The following is a 15,868-nucleotide window of genomic DNA, read 5'->3' as shown; positions in this document are numbered from 1 at the left end:
GGCTTGGTTGTACTTTAAGAAAACAGGGCAGCCAACTTGCACAACTCCAACAAACAGTAATGCGACAATGGCTAGTGTCATGAAGCTACTAATGTATATATTATTAGAAAATATTTTTCTTTTAAAATAGAGGTTTAGTCTGTGGGAGTGTCTTAACTGGATTAAAGCTGGCTAGTGGTGTGTACTAGTTGTACTTTGATATGTAAGAGAGATAGCGTGCATTTGCATTTTTTGAATACAGCATTCAAGAAGTGGGTGAAAACTATCACCTAGCTAGAAGATACCAAGCAATATGTTTACATTACTAATAAAATTGGTACTATGAGAAGGGTTTTATTGTAAAAGGTGGAGCTCAAAAAGGCTGGTGATACAATGAGAATTTATATTCAATGAGTGGTGCTAGGTATAACTTCAACAGTTTTGTGTGTGCAGGGCAGAGGCAGTGTGGGATCAAAAGGCAGCTTGTAAGCTTCCAACTGTCTCCACAGGAACCAAAAAGAAAAGAACCTCATTTTGAATTTCTAAGATGAAAATGCTTTGCCTGGTGTTTGGTTAAGTCTACGGGTTGCTGTTGCCTTAATGGAGATTAGTTTGGGAATTTGTTAAAGGTTATGATAGCAGTAATTTGAAGCCACGTGTATTTATATATATATTTAACCCATGTAAATTAATAAAATGTTTCATTTAGTTTAATGTAAAACCTCAAGAACTAGTGGTCAGATTGCTGAATTTAGAGCTGCATTTCAAACATAACACTTAAAATTATAGGTTATGACAGTTGTTTAAAGTTTCCATCTGGGATTTTTAAATAACAGCTTTACCAACTGCATCGGTCATAACACCAGATGATCTGTTTTAGTGAAGGAAGTAACATTCTTAAACCACATTAAGTCTGATTTCTAACGAGTCAATAATTAAGATGCTCCAAGACAATTTGCGGGGATCAGTTATCTTAAGGCTTAAAAGATTTGTGAACTCAGCATTTTAACTGTCAATTATTTTTTAACGCAAAATTACTCCACACGGGGTAAAGGTTCAGATTCGGACGGAGGTCCGCAGCAACAAGTCACATTGCATGGTGATAAATGATGAGGCTTCTTCCTGACTAGAGTAAAATCTGATTATGTTATACTTATAATTTGTTATTTTTCCACTAGATCATTTGCTTATGGCATTTCACCGCTTCCGCTGCGCGCGCCCGCCTCGAACGTGTCCAACAACTCGATGCTCGTTCCCGCACCGGGACCGCGCGATCAATCGCTCTGCGCTCTCCCGTGCCACAATCGCAGCATTAAGTCTATGCTCGGACCCGTAAACCGTACCTACGCGCATTCCCGGGACACTATCACGCGCATTATGCGCGCACCTGATACGCGGACGCGCGCTCTCGCGCTCTCGCGATGCTTTGCTGCTGCCGCTCCCCGGCACTGGGTGTCCACCGGAGCTGGAAGATGGGGATTTTGATGTGGGATTCCGTAGTCCCGGGGCCGAACAGCCTCTCTTTCCCAGGTAAGGCAGAAGAGAGCGGGAAAGAGCGAACATCCCCGCCGCACTCCTGAAAGATGATGCATAGAAATAGCAACCGAATCGGTGGCACCAACTCAGAGAGAGGGGACAGCACACCTAAGGGAATGAAGCAGGGACATGGTCTGTCTGAGGGAGGGGGAACGGAGACGAGACGTGGTTTGTCTGAGGGTGGGGGAATGGAGCAGAGACGTGGTCTGTCTGAGGGAAGGGGAATGGAGCAGAGACGTGGTCTGTCTGAGGGAAGGGGAATGGGGCAGAGACGTGGTCTGTCTGAGGGAAGGGGAATGGGGCAGAGACGTGGTCTGTCTGAGGGAGGGGGGACGGAGACGAGACGTGGTCTGTCTGAGGGAGGGGGGACGGAGACGAGACGTCTGTCTGAGGGAGGGGGGACGGAGACGAGACGTGGTCTGTCTGAGGGAGGGGGGACGGAGACGAGACGTGGTCTGTCTGAGGGAGGGGGACGGAGACGAGACGTGTGTCTCTGAGGGTGTGGGAATGGAGCAGAGACGTGGTCTGTCTGAGGGAAGGGGAACGGGGCAGAGACGTGGTCTGTCTGAGGGAAGGGGAACGGGGCAGAGACGTGGTCTGTCTGAGGGAGGGGGAACGGAGACGAGACGTGGTCTGTCTGAGGGAGGGGGAACGGAGACGAGACGTGGTCTGTCTGAGGGAGGGGGAACGGAGACGAGACGTGGTCTGTCTGAGGGAGGGGGAACGGAGACGAGACGTGGTCTGTCTGAGGGAGGGGGAACGGAGACGAGACGTGGTCTGTCTGAGGGAGGGGGAACGGAGACGAGACGTGGTCTGTCTGAGGGAGGGGGAACGGAGACGAGACGTGGTCTGTCTGAGGGAGGGGGAACGGAGACGAGACGTGGTCTGTCTGAGGGAGGGGGAACGGAGACGAGACGTGGTCTGTCTGAGGGAGGGGGAACGGAGACGAGACGTGGTCTGTCTGAGGGAGGGGGGAACGGAGACGAGACGTGGTCTGTCTGAGGGAGGGGGAACGGAGACGAGACGTGGTCTGTCTGAGGGAGGGGGAACGGAGACGAGACGTGGTCTGTCTGAGGGAGGGGGAACGGAGACGAGACGTGGTCTGTCTGAGGGAGGGGGAACGGAGACGAGACGTGGTCTGTCTGAGGGAGGGGGAACGGAGACGAGACGTGGTCTGTCTGAGGGAGGGGGAACGGAGACGAGACGTGGTCTGTCTGAGGGAGGGGGAACGGAGACGAGACGTGGTCTGTCTGAGGGAGGGGGAACGGAGACGAGACGTGGTCTGTCTGAGGGAGGGGGAACGGAGACGAGACGTGGTCTGTCTGAGGGAGGGGGAACGGAGACGAGACGTGGTCTGTCTGAGGGAGGGGGAACGGAGACGAGACGTGGTCTGTCTGAGGGAGGGGGAACGGAGACGAGACGTGGTCTGTCTGAGGGAGGGGGAACGGAGACGAGACGTGGTCTGTCTGAGGGAGGGGGAACGGAGACGAGACGTGGTCTGTCTGAGGGAGGGGGAACGGAGACGAGACATGGCTCGTTTGAGGGGAAGGGCAGTGGAACCGAGTCATGGTCTGTCTGAGGGGCCAATGGAGCCGAGACATGATCCGTCTGAGGGGGGAGGGAATGTAGCAATGTGTCTGAAGGGAAGTGGAAATGGGACAGAGATATGGTTTATCTGAGGGGAGGGGCAATAAAGCAGAGACATCGTCCTTCTGAGGAGGGAGGGAATGGAGTAGAGACATGGTCCGTCTGATGGAGGGGGACTGTAGCAGATACATGGTCCGCCTGAGGGGAGGGGCAGTGGAGCAGAGACATCGTCCATTCGAGGGGGCAATGGAGCTGAGACGTGGTCTGTCTGAGGGGAGGGTCAATGGAGCTGAGACATGGTCAGTCTGAGGAAGGGAGGGGGACTGGAGCAGAGACATAGTCTGAGGGGAGGGGCAATGGAGCCGAGACATCGTTCATATGAGGGGCAATGGAGCCAAGACATGGTCCACCTGAGGGGGGAGGGAATGCAGCCTAGACATGGGTGGGAAGTAATGGACCCGAGACATGGTCTGTCTGAGGGGGCAATGGAGTCGACACATGGTCTGTCCTAGGTGGGAATGGAGCCGAGATATGGTCCATCTGAGGAGGCAATGGAGGAGAGACCTAGTCTGTCCTGAGTGGGAATGGAGCCGAGACACAGTCTGTCTGTAGGGGGACAGGAATGGAGCGGGGAAAGGGATGTCTTAGGAGGGGAGGGAATGGAGCAGAGACATGGTCTGTCTGAGTGGATACACTGGATGTGATTGGACCAGAGACAGGTCCGTCGGATTGCACTGGGCCGAGGAAACATATGGTTTATCTGGGAGGATACTTCAGGGCAAGATGCACTGGGTGGCTCTCTAACAGGGCATCCAGAGGTACATGGAGCATCTATGATCTATGAGGGGTTACCCTGGAGAAAAAGCCCTAGAAACAGGACTAAAACACTTCAGAGGGAATGGGGCAGTGATTGGGTGTGCCTGAGATCATTCCCTGTGGGCTGAGACCTATCTGAAGGGGTTACACTTGTGAAATAAATGCTGACGCAGTGTCTATCTAAAGGAAATCCCAGGAGGCAATGGAGCATAGAATGCATTTATCTGATTGGTAGCTTAGGGAAAATCAGCTATAATGGAGCCTGTCTGAGGATTTACACTGGACAAATGTATCATGCATAAAGGCAAAATACCGCAGATGCTGGAAAGTTGAAACAAAAACAAAAAATGATGGAAAACTCAGCAGGTCTGACAGCATCTGTGAAGAGAAAAACAGAGTTAACGTTTCAAGTCCATATGACTTCTTCAGAATTAAAGGGAGGTAGAAATGTGAAATGTTTTCACCACATTTCTACCTCCCTTTAGCTCTGAAGAAGAGTCATACGGACTCGAAATGTTAACTCTGTCTTTCTCTTCACAGATGCTGTCGGACCTGTCGAGCTCTTCCAACATTTATTGTTCTTGTATCAGACATACATATCTCTTCGGGTTATCCCAGTGGAAATATTGCAGAGACATGACTTAACTGACACACAACCTGGGGTAATGGGATAGAAATGGTGTTATGTCGATGGGAATATTCCAAAGGAGGAATAGGGTAGACATAACATCTTACCTGAAGGGTTTGCACCGGGGGAAGACGCAGAGATGGTCTGTCATTTGAGATGAGCCTGACTCAAGATTTTACTTGGGTGGGAAGGTTGATGGAAAAGGAGCACTGATGAAGCCATGCATTGGCTGAAGTAAATATATGCTGGTAACAATGATGAAAGTCTATTTCTGACAAAGCATCCTGATTGATCTCCAGGCTCAGTGTCCCTTTTGGGGTTACGCCCCTATCTGCTACAGCCCAATTTGTGCCTTTTGGCTGTCTAATTCAGCCTTGGGCACAAGCTGAGAGATTTTTGGCGTAATCCTATTGCATTGTATCCCAGGCTGTACTGAGTTCCATTTATCTTTAAATACACCAGCAGACAAATGTCTAAATCACTGTAGTCTGAATAACAAGTGATTATTTTTGCTTTGTTATGACTGGAATGTACATAGATGTGCAAGATGTGGCCAATGGAAGAATGAATATAGATGATTATCGAATTAGCTCAACATCAGGAGAGATGTGTGTTAAAAAAAATCATTTGGTGGGCAAAATTTAGGACAGTGGCAAATTTTAGGAAAATAAAGTTGGCAGCAGCCGTGGAAGAGACATGTAACAGCCTTTGCAATTTTCCTGCTTGCGATCCTTTCTATGGGCGCTGAGCTGAAAAGCATGGTAAATATTTGCAAACCATTGAAGCGGACGAGAACCAAATAGTGTCTTTCTAAAAAAAAATCATTCTGACTTGGGGAGGTTGGGAGAGGGGTAGAGAACAAGGCTGGGGAAGACAAATTAAACAAAACAGAAAACTATAGTAAAAAGCATTTCAATTCTTATGTTTAAGTGCTAACCTGGCACATATTAGTTTGCTTTCACTACTACTCAGAAACAATGTTTTTAGTAGTGGTATATCTTCTTTCATTGCTCCTATTTTACTTAGGGCTGTCACAGTGCTGGATGATCACCCTTCTCCAACTCTTCCTGTCAGACATCTACGCCTCTTCAATCCTACTGCATTTAAGTCTCACTAATGCATCTTTTCATCTCATTTTAGGCCTTCCTCTTCTCCTCCTTCCTGGCAGTCCCATCTCCATTATTTGCCACATTACAGTTCCTCTCTCTGCAGCAGCTGATCATACCACTTCATTCTCTTCTCACTACTTTCTCCAGTGCTCCCACAATCTTCACTGACCCACTGATGTGCTGGTTTTTGATTTTGTCATTTATTGTTACTCCACACATCCATCTCAGCATCTGTATCTCAGTGGTACCCAATTGTTGTTCCTCTTCTTGATGTTGATTAAGTTTCATATACTGGTGTATCACTTTGTATTGTCCTTGATGCCTGAAGGTCTCCTGTCTTTGGAAACTGTCCTTGATGCCTGAAGGTCTCCTGTCTTTGGAAACTGGTAAATGTATGCATGAAAAATGGTTTGAGATTTCAAAGAGTAATGACTTTAAATCCCATATGACAGTATAGGCATTCCCCAATATTAGATATTGAAAACAGCTTGTGCTATGGACAAATAATAATGCTGATAGTTTGTAATTGTTGCAATTATGCATTTTTCAAGATTTAATATAGCTTCAAACCAGCTTTTAGTTTCAAAGATAAATATAAAGAACAGTTAGCAATGGTGGTAGCTTGCTCCATTTGACTTTATTGCTACATCCATTCTGAGCAAGTTAAAATAACAATTGATGCTGCAGTTTCAAGAGAACTTTGGTTAGAACATAAAAGAACGTAAGAACTAGGAGCAGGAGTAGGCAAGTCAGCCTCTCGAGCCTGCCCTGCCATTCAATACGATCATGGCTGATCTCATTTTGGCCTCAACTCCAATTTCCCGCCCTCTCCCCAGAACCTTTCAACCCGTTACTAATTAAAAATCTGTCTATCTTCTCCTTAAATTTATTCAGCGTCCCGGCATCCACTGCACTCTGAGGTTGTGAATTCCATAGATTCACGACCCTTTCAGAAAAGTAATTCCTCCTCATCTCTGATTTAAATCTACCACCCCTTGGCCTAAAATTAAGGCCTCTCATTCTAGAATGCCCCACAAGGGGAAACATCTGCTCCATGTCTACTTTGTCTATCCCCTCTAGCATCTTATATACCTCAATTAGATCTCCTCTCATCTTTCTAAACTCTAGTGAGTATAGGCCTAAACTGCTCAATCTCTCCTCATAAGACAAGCCCCACATCTCTGGAATCAATCTAGTGAACCTCCTTTGAACCACCTCCAGTGCAACTACATCCTTCCTCAAGTAAGGGGACCAAAACTGCACAGTACTCCAGGTGTGGTCTCACCAATGCCTTGTACAGTTGCAACAACACTTCCCTATTTTTGTACTCTATTCCTTTAGCAATAAATGCCAAAATTCCATTTGACTTCCTTATTACCTGCTGTACCTGCATACTAGCTTTCAGCGATTCATGCACGAGGACACCCAGGTCCCTCTGCACTGAAGTATTCTGAAGTTTCTCTCCATTTAAATAATAAGTTGCCTTTTTATTCTTCTGGACCAAAATGGATAACCTCACACTTATCCATGTTAAATTCCATCTGCCAAATTTTGGCCCATTCACCTAACCTGTCCATATCCATTTGTAAATTTCGAATTTCTTCAATGCAACTTACTTTCCCACCTATTTTGGTGTAACCTGCAAATTTAGATATAGTACCTTCTACCGCTGAATCCAAGTCATTAATATAGATGGTAAATAGTTGTGGCCCAAGGACCGAACTGTGTGGCACCCCATAGAAAAAGACCCATTTATCCTGACTCCCCTCCTCTCCCCTCCTCTCCCCTCCTCTCCCCTCCTCTCCCCTCCTCTCCCCTCCTCACCCCTCCTCACCCCTCGCCTCCCCCCTCGCCCCCCCTCCCCCCTTCTACCCCCTCCTCCCCCCTTCTACACTTCCGCCTCTGCTCCCCCCTCCGCCTCTGCTCCCCCTCCGACCCTCTGCTCCCCCCTCCGACCCTCTGCTCCCCCCTCCGCCTCTGCTCCCCCCTCCGCCTCTGCGCCCCCCTCCCCCTCTGCGCCCCCCTCCCCCTCTGCGCCCCCCTCCCCCTCTGCGCCCCCCTCCCCCTCTGCGCCCCCCTCCCCCTCTGCGCCCCCCCTCCCCCTCTGCGCCCCCCTCCCCCTCTGCGCCCCCCTCCCCCTCTGCGCCCCCCTCCCCCTCTGCGCCCCCCTCCCCCTCTGCGCCCCCCTCCCCCTCTGCGCCCCCCTCCCCCTCTGCGCCCCCCTCCCCCTCTGCGCCCCCCTCCCCCTCTGCGCCCCCCTCCCCCTCTGCGCCCCCCTCCCCCTCTGCGCCCCCCTCCCCCTCTGCGCCCCCCTCCCCCTCTGCGCCCCCTCCCCCTCTGCGCCCCCTCCCCCTCTGCGCCCCCTCCCCCTCTGCGCCCCCTCCCCCTCTGCGCCCCCTCCCCCTCTGCGCCCCCTCCCCCTCTGCGCCCCCTCCCCCTCTGCGCCCCCTCCCCCTCTGCGCCCCCTCCCCCTCTGCGCCCCCCTCCCCCTCCTCACCCCTCCCCCTTTCCCCTCACACTCTCTCCCCTGACACTCTCTCCCCCCCCACTCTCTCCCCCCCCACTCTCTCCCCCCCCACTCTCACCCCCCTTCACTCTCACCCCCCCTTCACTCTCACCCCCCCTTCACTCTCACCCCCCCTTCACTCTCACCCCCCCTTCACTCTCACCCCCCCTTCACTCTCACCCCCCCTCACTCTCACCCCCCCTCACTCTCACCCCCCCTCACTCTCACCCCCCCTCACTCTCACCCCCCCCTCACTCTCACCCCCCCTCACTCTCACCCCCCCTCACTCTCACCCCCCCCACTCTCACCCCCCCCGCTCTCACCCCCCCCCCACTCGCACCCCCCTCCACTCTCACCCCCCCCCACTCTCACCCCCCCCCACTCTCACCCCCCCCCACTCTCACCCCCCCCCACTCTCACCCCCCCCCCACTCTCACCCCCCCCACTCTCACCCCCCCCCACTCTCACCCCCCCCTCACTCTCCTCTCCCCCCCTCACTCTCCTCTCCCCCCTCTCCCTCTCCATGTGCCCCCCCTCTCTGGAAAGATCCTAGTGGATTTGAAAAATGCTAATATAATGCTCTTACTCCAAAAGTGGGGCAAATGGACAATATTAGCATTTTTCAAATCCACTAGGATCTTTCCAGAATCCAGGGAATTTTGGAATATTATAGCCAATTTATCCACTATCTCCACTGTCACTTCCTTTAAGACCCTGGGATGTAGGCCATCAGGTCCTGGGGACTTGTCACTTAGGAGTTGGTAACTTAGCAGTTGAGCTAATTGATTCCATAAAGCAGCTTGCATTTTTTTAAAAAAATTTCGTGAATTGCTTTTAGTCGATACTGAAAATATGAAAATCAATGTATAGTTGATTTGCAGACTGGTCTATTACTTGATGTTTAGGTGGGTTCATGTCAGAATATTGTTCTCTCATTGAATTTGAGAGTTTAAATTAACCTCATTTAATGGAATTGGCAGATTGAATCTTGTGGGAATTCTAGAATAATTGGTGCATGCTTTGTCAATTAGGTAACATAATTTTTAAGTCACACCCTTGAAATGCTAATTTTTTTTAAGTAGTTCAAATTATTTCTGAAAGGGCTGGAACAAATGCTTTCCAATTCTATTACAGCAACACATGGGAAAAATACAATTGTCATGTACAGTCATTTAAAGAAAGTTGAATTTAGTTTAAAAACCAATTTAAGGTTGTCCATTTGGGTTTGCAGTGTGGCACATTTGCACGTGCCGGAAGCAACATACATTAATTCACAGGGCCCTGTTCTTTGCAGACAGAAAGAACATGTACACACATTGTACCTGTTTCACCTAAACAAAACAGGTGACAGCTGTTTGCTGACTCATTCCTCAGGGCAATGCCTTGACCAATCAGGGTCAAGTTGCCTGGTTTAAATTTCAAGCAATGCTTGGCAGTTAACTGCCAGTCACATTCACAGGTGCATTCTCCATCCAATGCCTCTACCAATCAATGTCCACTTGTCAACCAATCAGCACTGTCTTACAATATAAGTTATTGTTTTCTCCTTACATGGGTATTCTTGTTAAGTGTCATGATGACTGCAAGATGAAAAGTTTCAACTTTTTTTTCAGCAATACTCAAGTTCTGTACTACCAAACGACTATTAGTTTAGAAAACTTGAATTTTTTTGGCCGTTGGGATTTGGCTTACTTTTGGGGTTAGATTTCCATGCATGATTTTAAACTTTTCCCGACATTGCTCGAGGTATTTATTTGCTGAAAAAGGAATTACTTATTACAGTGTACAATCTAGTTATAGTTGGAGCATTTTACAGTAAGACTTTATAATATAGCTTGCTTAAAAATCGTTTCATTTCAGATTTATTGTCCCGGTTGATTGGGAAAAAAAACTATAATTGTTCCCTGATAACTTACCAAGCATATAGCTGAGCCATAGATAAAGCCCAGGAAGGCTGTGTGTTCAATCTCCTCTGCAGGCACTGGTAAAAGAATTTTCATTTGTATAGCATTTTTCACTTCCTCAGGACATTCCCAAGTGCAGGTCTGGGTACACAGATCATTAAAATATCATGAACAGAAACAGTAAGTAATCAAAAAGCCCAATGGAATTCTGGAATTATATCCAGAGGAATAGAATACAAGGGGGAAAAGGCCTACTTAGACCACGTCTGGAGTATTGCGAGTGGTTCTGAGCATAATACCTTATGAAGGATATATTGGTCTTGGAGGGAGTACTGTGTAGATTTACTAGAACACCAACTCCTAACAGGAACAGTTGCGTATACACAATTGGCCCCCATTCTGTCTGCAGGCACATGTGGTTTCTCCCATCATGATGTCATTGTGTGTGCCTGATGTCCACCTGTGCTCATTGCCCCTCCCCTGAGCCCTCGCCATCCCCCTCCAGCCTGTTTTCCGTGCCCCCAACCCGAACCTCTACTGGCCACAACCCCCTCCAGAGCTCTCGCCACCCTGCTTGCTGCCTCCCACTTAGCACCCCTCTCCCGAGCCCTCACTGCTTCCACTTGCTGCTTCTCTACTAAGCCCTCACCACCTCCGCTCTTGTGAAGTTGCGAATTTGAAGCAGCCACTGAGCTTTGAAGCCAGAGAAGTCTTTGATTTCAGAATGCAATCAATTTCTGAACCATTTTTTGGATTTCCACAGCAGAGTGGAAGAGAATGAAAGTCGTGTGGTATACCTTTACTAAAGTGACAGCAGTTATTCCCTTGGGTAATATTACTGGAATTTTATACGTAAGATCTATAAGTTGGTGTTGCCAAGTAGTTTACTTGTGTGTTCTGACCAAGTGGGGTTTTTTTCTGGGGGATGTTTCGTAGGATTGTTTCAACTGTGTAACTTTATTACTCACCGGACTAGTAATCCAGAGGTCCAGGCTAATGCTCTAGAGAATGGGGTTCAAATCCAACTATGGCAGATAATGGAATTTGAATTCAGTGAATAAATCTGGAATTAAAAAGCTAGCCTCGGTAATAGTGACCATGAAACCATTGTCAATTATTGTAAAACCCATCTGGTTCACTCATGTCCTTTAGGGAAGATAATCTGCCATCCTTACCAGGTTTGCTTACATGTGACTCCAGATCAGGAGCAGTGTGGTTGACTCTTAACTGCTCCCTGAAATGGCCTAGCTGTTGTAGGTTGTATCAAAGCCGCTACAAAGCCAACAAAAAGAAATGAAACTGGATGGATCACCCGTCATCGAACTAGGAAGCAACAATGGCAAAATCAGCCCTGCCGACCCTGCAAAGTCCTCCTTACATCTGGGGGCTTATGCCAAAATAGGTAGAACAGTCCCGTAGACTAGTCAAGCAACAGCCTGACAGTTAAACTCAGAGAATCAAATCCTACAGACAGCGTCACAGACACAACCATTACCATCCTTGGATATGTCTTGCCCGCTGACAGGACAGACCCACCAGAGTTGGTGGCACGGTGATATGAATTGGGAGGGAGTTGCCTTGAAGTTATCACCACCTACCGCCCCTCAGCTGATGAATCAGTACTCTTCCATGTTGAACACCACTCAAAAGGAAGCACTGAGGTGGCTAAGGCTCAGAATGTACTCTCAGTGGGGCACTTCTTTATCCATCATCAAGAATAGCTTAGTAGCACCACTACTGACCAAACTGGCTGAGTCATAAAGGACTTAGCTGCTACATTGGGTCTGCGGCCGGTGGTGAGGGTACCAACAAGAGGGAAAAACCTACTCGACCTCATCCTCACCAATCTACCTGTCGCGGATGCATCTGTCCATGACAGTATTGGTATGACTGATCACTGCACAGTCCTTGTGGAGATGAAGTCCTGGCTTCATATCGAGGATATTTTCCATGTTATGTGGCACTATGACCGGGTGATTTCGAACAGATCTAGTAACTCAAAACTGGGCATCCATGAGGCGCAGTGGGCCATCAAGAGCAGCAGAATTGTATATAGCCACATTCTGTAACTTCTTGGCCTGGTATATCCCCACCCTACAATAACCATCAAGCCAGGGAATCAACCACGATTCAATGAAGAGTGCAGGAAGGCGTGCCAGAAGCAGCACCAGGCATACCTAAATATGAGGTGTCGATCTGGTGAAACTACATCACAGGAATACTTGCATGCCAAATAGTGAAAGCAGCATGTGATAGACAGAGCTATGTGATCCCACGACCAACGGATCAGATCTGCAGCCCTGCCACATCCAGTTGTGAATGGTGGTGGCCAATTAAACAACTAACTGGAGGAGGAGGCTCCACAGATATCCTCATCCTCAATGATGGGGGAGCCACCACATTGGTGCAAAAGATGAGGCTGAAGCATTTGCAATGATCTTCAGCCAGAAGTGCCAAGTGGATAATCCAACTCTCCATCCTCCTAAGGTCCCCAGCATCACAGATGCTAGTCTTCAACCAATTCAGTTCACTCTAAATGATGCCAAGAAATGGCTGAAGGCCATTGCAAAGGCCATGGGCCCTGACAACATTCCAACAATAGTACTGAAGTCTTGTGCTCTAGAATTAGCTGCGCCCTTACCCAAGCTGTTCCAGTACTGCTTCAACACTGGCATCTACCCACAATGTGGAAAACTGCCCAGGTAAGTCCTGTCCACAAAAAGCAAGGCAAATCCAACCTGGTCAGTTACCATCTCATCAGTCTACCGTCAATCATCAGCAAAGTGATGGAAAGTGTCGTTGACAGTGCTGTCAAGTGGCACTTACTCAACAATAACCTCCTCACTGACACTCAGTTTGGGTTCCTCGAAAGCCACTTAGCTCCCGAATTCATTATAGCCTTGGTCCAAACATGGACAAACAAGCTGAGCTCCTGAGGCGAGGTGTGAGTGACTGCCCTTGATATTAAGAAAGAGCTTGAATGAGTGTGGCATCATGAAGCCCTAGGGAAACTGGAGTTGATGGGAATTAGGGAGAAAACTCTTCACTTGGTTGGAATCATACCTAACACAAAGGAAGATAGTTATGGTTGTTGGAGTTCAATCATCTCAGTCCTGAGACATTGCTGCAGGAGTTCCTTAAGGTAGTGTCCTAGACCCAACCACCTTCAGCTCTTCCACCAATGACCTTCCTTCCACATAAGGTCAGAAGTGGGGATATTCGCTGATGATTGCACAATGTTCACCATTCACAGTGACTCAAATACTGAAGCAGTCCCTGTCCTTTTGCACAACATTCAGGCTTGGGTTGATAAGTAGCAAGTCACATTTATGACACACAAATGCTAGGCAATGACCATCTCCAAAAAGAAAGAATCCAACCATCTCCCCATGACATTCAATGGCATTACCATCACTGAATCCCCAACTATCAACATCCTGAGGGTTACCATTGACCAGAAACTGAACCGGACTAGCCATATAAATACTGTGGCTGCAAGAGCAGGTCAAAGGCTGGGAATTCTGTGAAGAGTTACTCCCGTCCTGACTCCCAGAAGCCTGTCCACCATCTACAAGGCACAGGTCAGGAATGTGATGGAATATTCTCCACTTGCCTGGATGAGTGCAGCTCTAACAACATTCAAGAAGCTTAATACCATCCCAGAGAAAACCGCTCACTTGATTGGCACCCCAGCCACTCCCTCCGCCACTGACGCACTGTGGCAGTGTCGTTTACCAGCTTCAAGCTGTACTGCAGAACTCAGTAAGGCTCCTTCTACAGCACCTTCCAAACCTGTGACCTCTACCATCTAGGACAACAGATGCATGGCAACACCACCACCTATAAATTCCTCTCCAAGTCACACATCACCCTGACTTGGAGCTATATCACTGTTCCTCCACTGTCACTGGGTCAAAATCCTGGAATTCCCTCCCTAACAGCACTCTGAGTACACCATATGGACTGGTTCAAGAAGGCAACTCACCATAACCTTTTCAAGGGCAGTTAGGGATGGGGAATAGAAATGCTGACCTAGCCCACATCCCATGATAATTTTTATAAAGGGTGGAGTGCCTGCCAGGTGGATATACAGCAAATGCAGCCTTACTGGAATAATACTTGGACTCCAAGGGTAAAGTTATGAGGAAGGATTAAACAAACTAGGACCATACTCCCTGGAATTTTAGAAGGTTCAGGTTGATTTGATCAAAGTTTTTAAAGGGAACAGATAAGGTAGATAGAAACCAGTTCTGCCAGCTGGGGCCGGGAGGGGGGGGGGGGGGGGGGGTGGCGGCGGTGGTATGGGACTACGGGCGCCATAGTATAAAAATTAGAGCTAGGCCTTTCAGGAATAAAATTAGGAAACAATTCCTTATGCAAAGGGTGGTAGAAGTTTGGAACACGTCCACAAATGATGATTGATGCTAGATAAATTGTTAATTTTAAAACTAAGATTGATAGCCCAAGGTATTTTTTTAAATTTATTTATAGGATGTGGGTGTCACTGATTAGGCCAGCATTTATTGCCTATCCCTAATTGCCTTTGAGAAGGTGGTGTGAGCTGCCTTCTTGAACTGCTGCAGTCCATGTGGTGTAGGTGCACCCATAGAGCTGTTCGGGAGGGAGTTCCAGGATGTTGACTCAGTGACTGTGAAGGAACGGCAATATATTTCCAAGTCAGGATGGTGAGTGGCTTGGAGGGGAACTTCCAGGTGATGACGTCCCCATGTGTCTGTTGCCTTTGCCCTTCTAGATGGTAGCAGTCGTGGGTTGGAAGGTGCTGTGTAAGGATCCATGGTGAGTTTCTGCAGTGATCTTGTAGATGGTATACATTGCTGCCACTATTTGTCAATGGTGAAGGGATTGAATGTTTGTGGAAAGGGTGCCAATCAAGCAGGCTGCTTTGTCCTGGATGGTGTCCAGCTTATTGAGTGTTGTTGATGCTGCACTCATCCAGGCAAGTGGAGAGTATTCCATCATACTCCTGATTTGTGCCTTGTAAATGGTGGACAGGCTTTGGGGAGTCATGAGGTGAGTTACTCGCTGCAGGATTCCTAGGCTCTGACGTATTCTTGTAGCCACAGTATTTATATGGCTAGTCCAGTTCAGTTTCTGGTCAATGGTAACCCCCAGGATGTTGATAGTTGGGGATTCAGTGATGGTAATGCCATTGAATGTCATAGGGTGATGGTTAGATTCTCTCTTGTTGGAGATGGTCATTGCCTGGCTTTGTGTGGTATGAATGTTACTTACCACTTCTCAGCCCAAGCCTGGATATTGTCCAGGTCTCTGCAGTTGGACACAGACTGCTTCAGTATCTGAGGAGTCACAAATGGTGCTGAACATTGTACAATCATCAGTGAACATCCCCACTTCTGACCTTATGATGGAAGGATGATTATTGATGAAGCAACCGAAGGTGGATGATTGAGGACACCACCCTGAGGAGCTCCTGCAGTGATGTCCTGGAACTGAGACAATTGACTTCCAACAACCACAACCATCTTACTTTGTGCTTAGGGATGTGGGTCAAAAATAGGTGCAAAAAGTTGTTACAAATCAGCCATGATCTCATTGAATAATGGAATGGGCTTAAGGAGCTTCATGGTTTTCTCCTGTCTCTATGTTCCTATGCTTTACAACTCACAAAACCTTTTTATTTAGGCAAACAGGGCACCAATTTGTATGTCAGATCCCTCAAAAACCAATGAGGTAAATGACCAGATGTTTTGTTGGTTTCGGTTGAAGGATAAATGTTGGCAGGTGAACTCTGCTGCTCTTCGAATAGTGCATCATCCACTTG

General features: G+C 48.1%; 1 protein-coding gene across 7 annotated transcripts in view; it reads left to right on the top strand.

The window, feature by feature from the left end:
- The first annotated feature begins 1,277 nt into the window (after window positions 1-1,277).
- Window positions 1,278-15,868, top strand: part of dagla (diacylglycerol lipase, alpha) — a 485,025-nt gene continuing 470,434 nt past the window's right edge. For all 7 annotated transcript variants that reach the window (XR_005944203.1, XM_041197351.1, XM_041197355.1 and 4 more), the window contains exon 1: window positions 1,278-1,509. The gene's annotated coding sequence lies outside the window, so the exon portion shown is untranslated. The remainder of the gene's footprint in view (window positions 1,510-15,868) is intronic.

Source organism: Carcharodon carcharias, chromosome 10 (assembly GCF_017639515.1).
Source record: "Carcharodon carcharias isolate sCarCar2 chromosome 10, sCarCar2.pri, whole genome shotgun sequence".
Lineage (NCBI taxonomy): Eukaryota > Metazoa > Chordata > Chondrichthyes > Lamniformes > Lamnidae > Carcharodon > Carcharodon carcharias.
The sequence above is the reverse complement of the archived record's forward strand: the minus strand, read 5'-3'. Positions and strand labels throughout refer to the sequence as shown.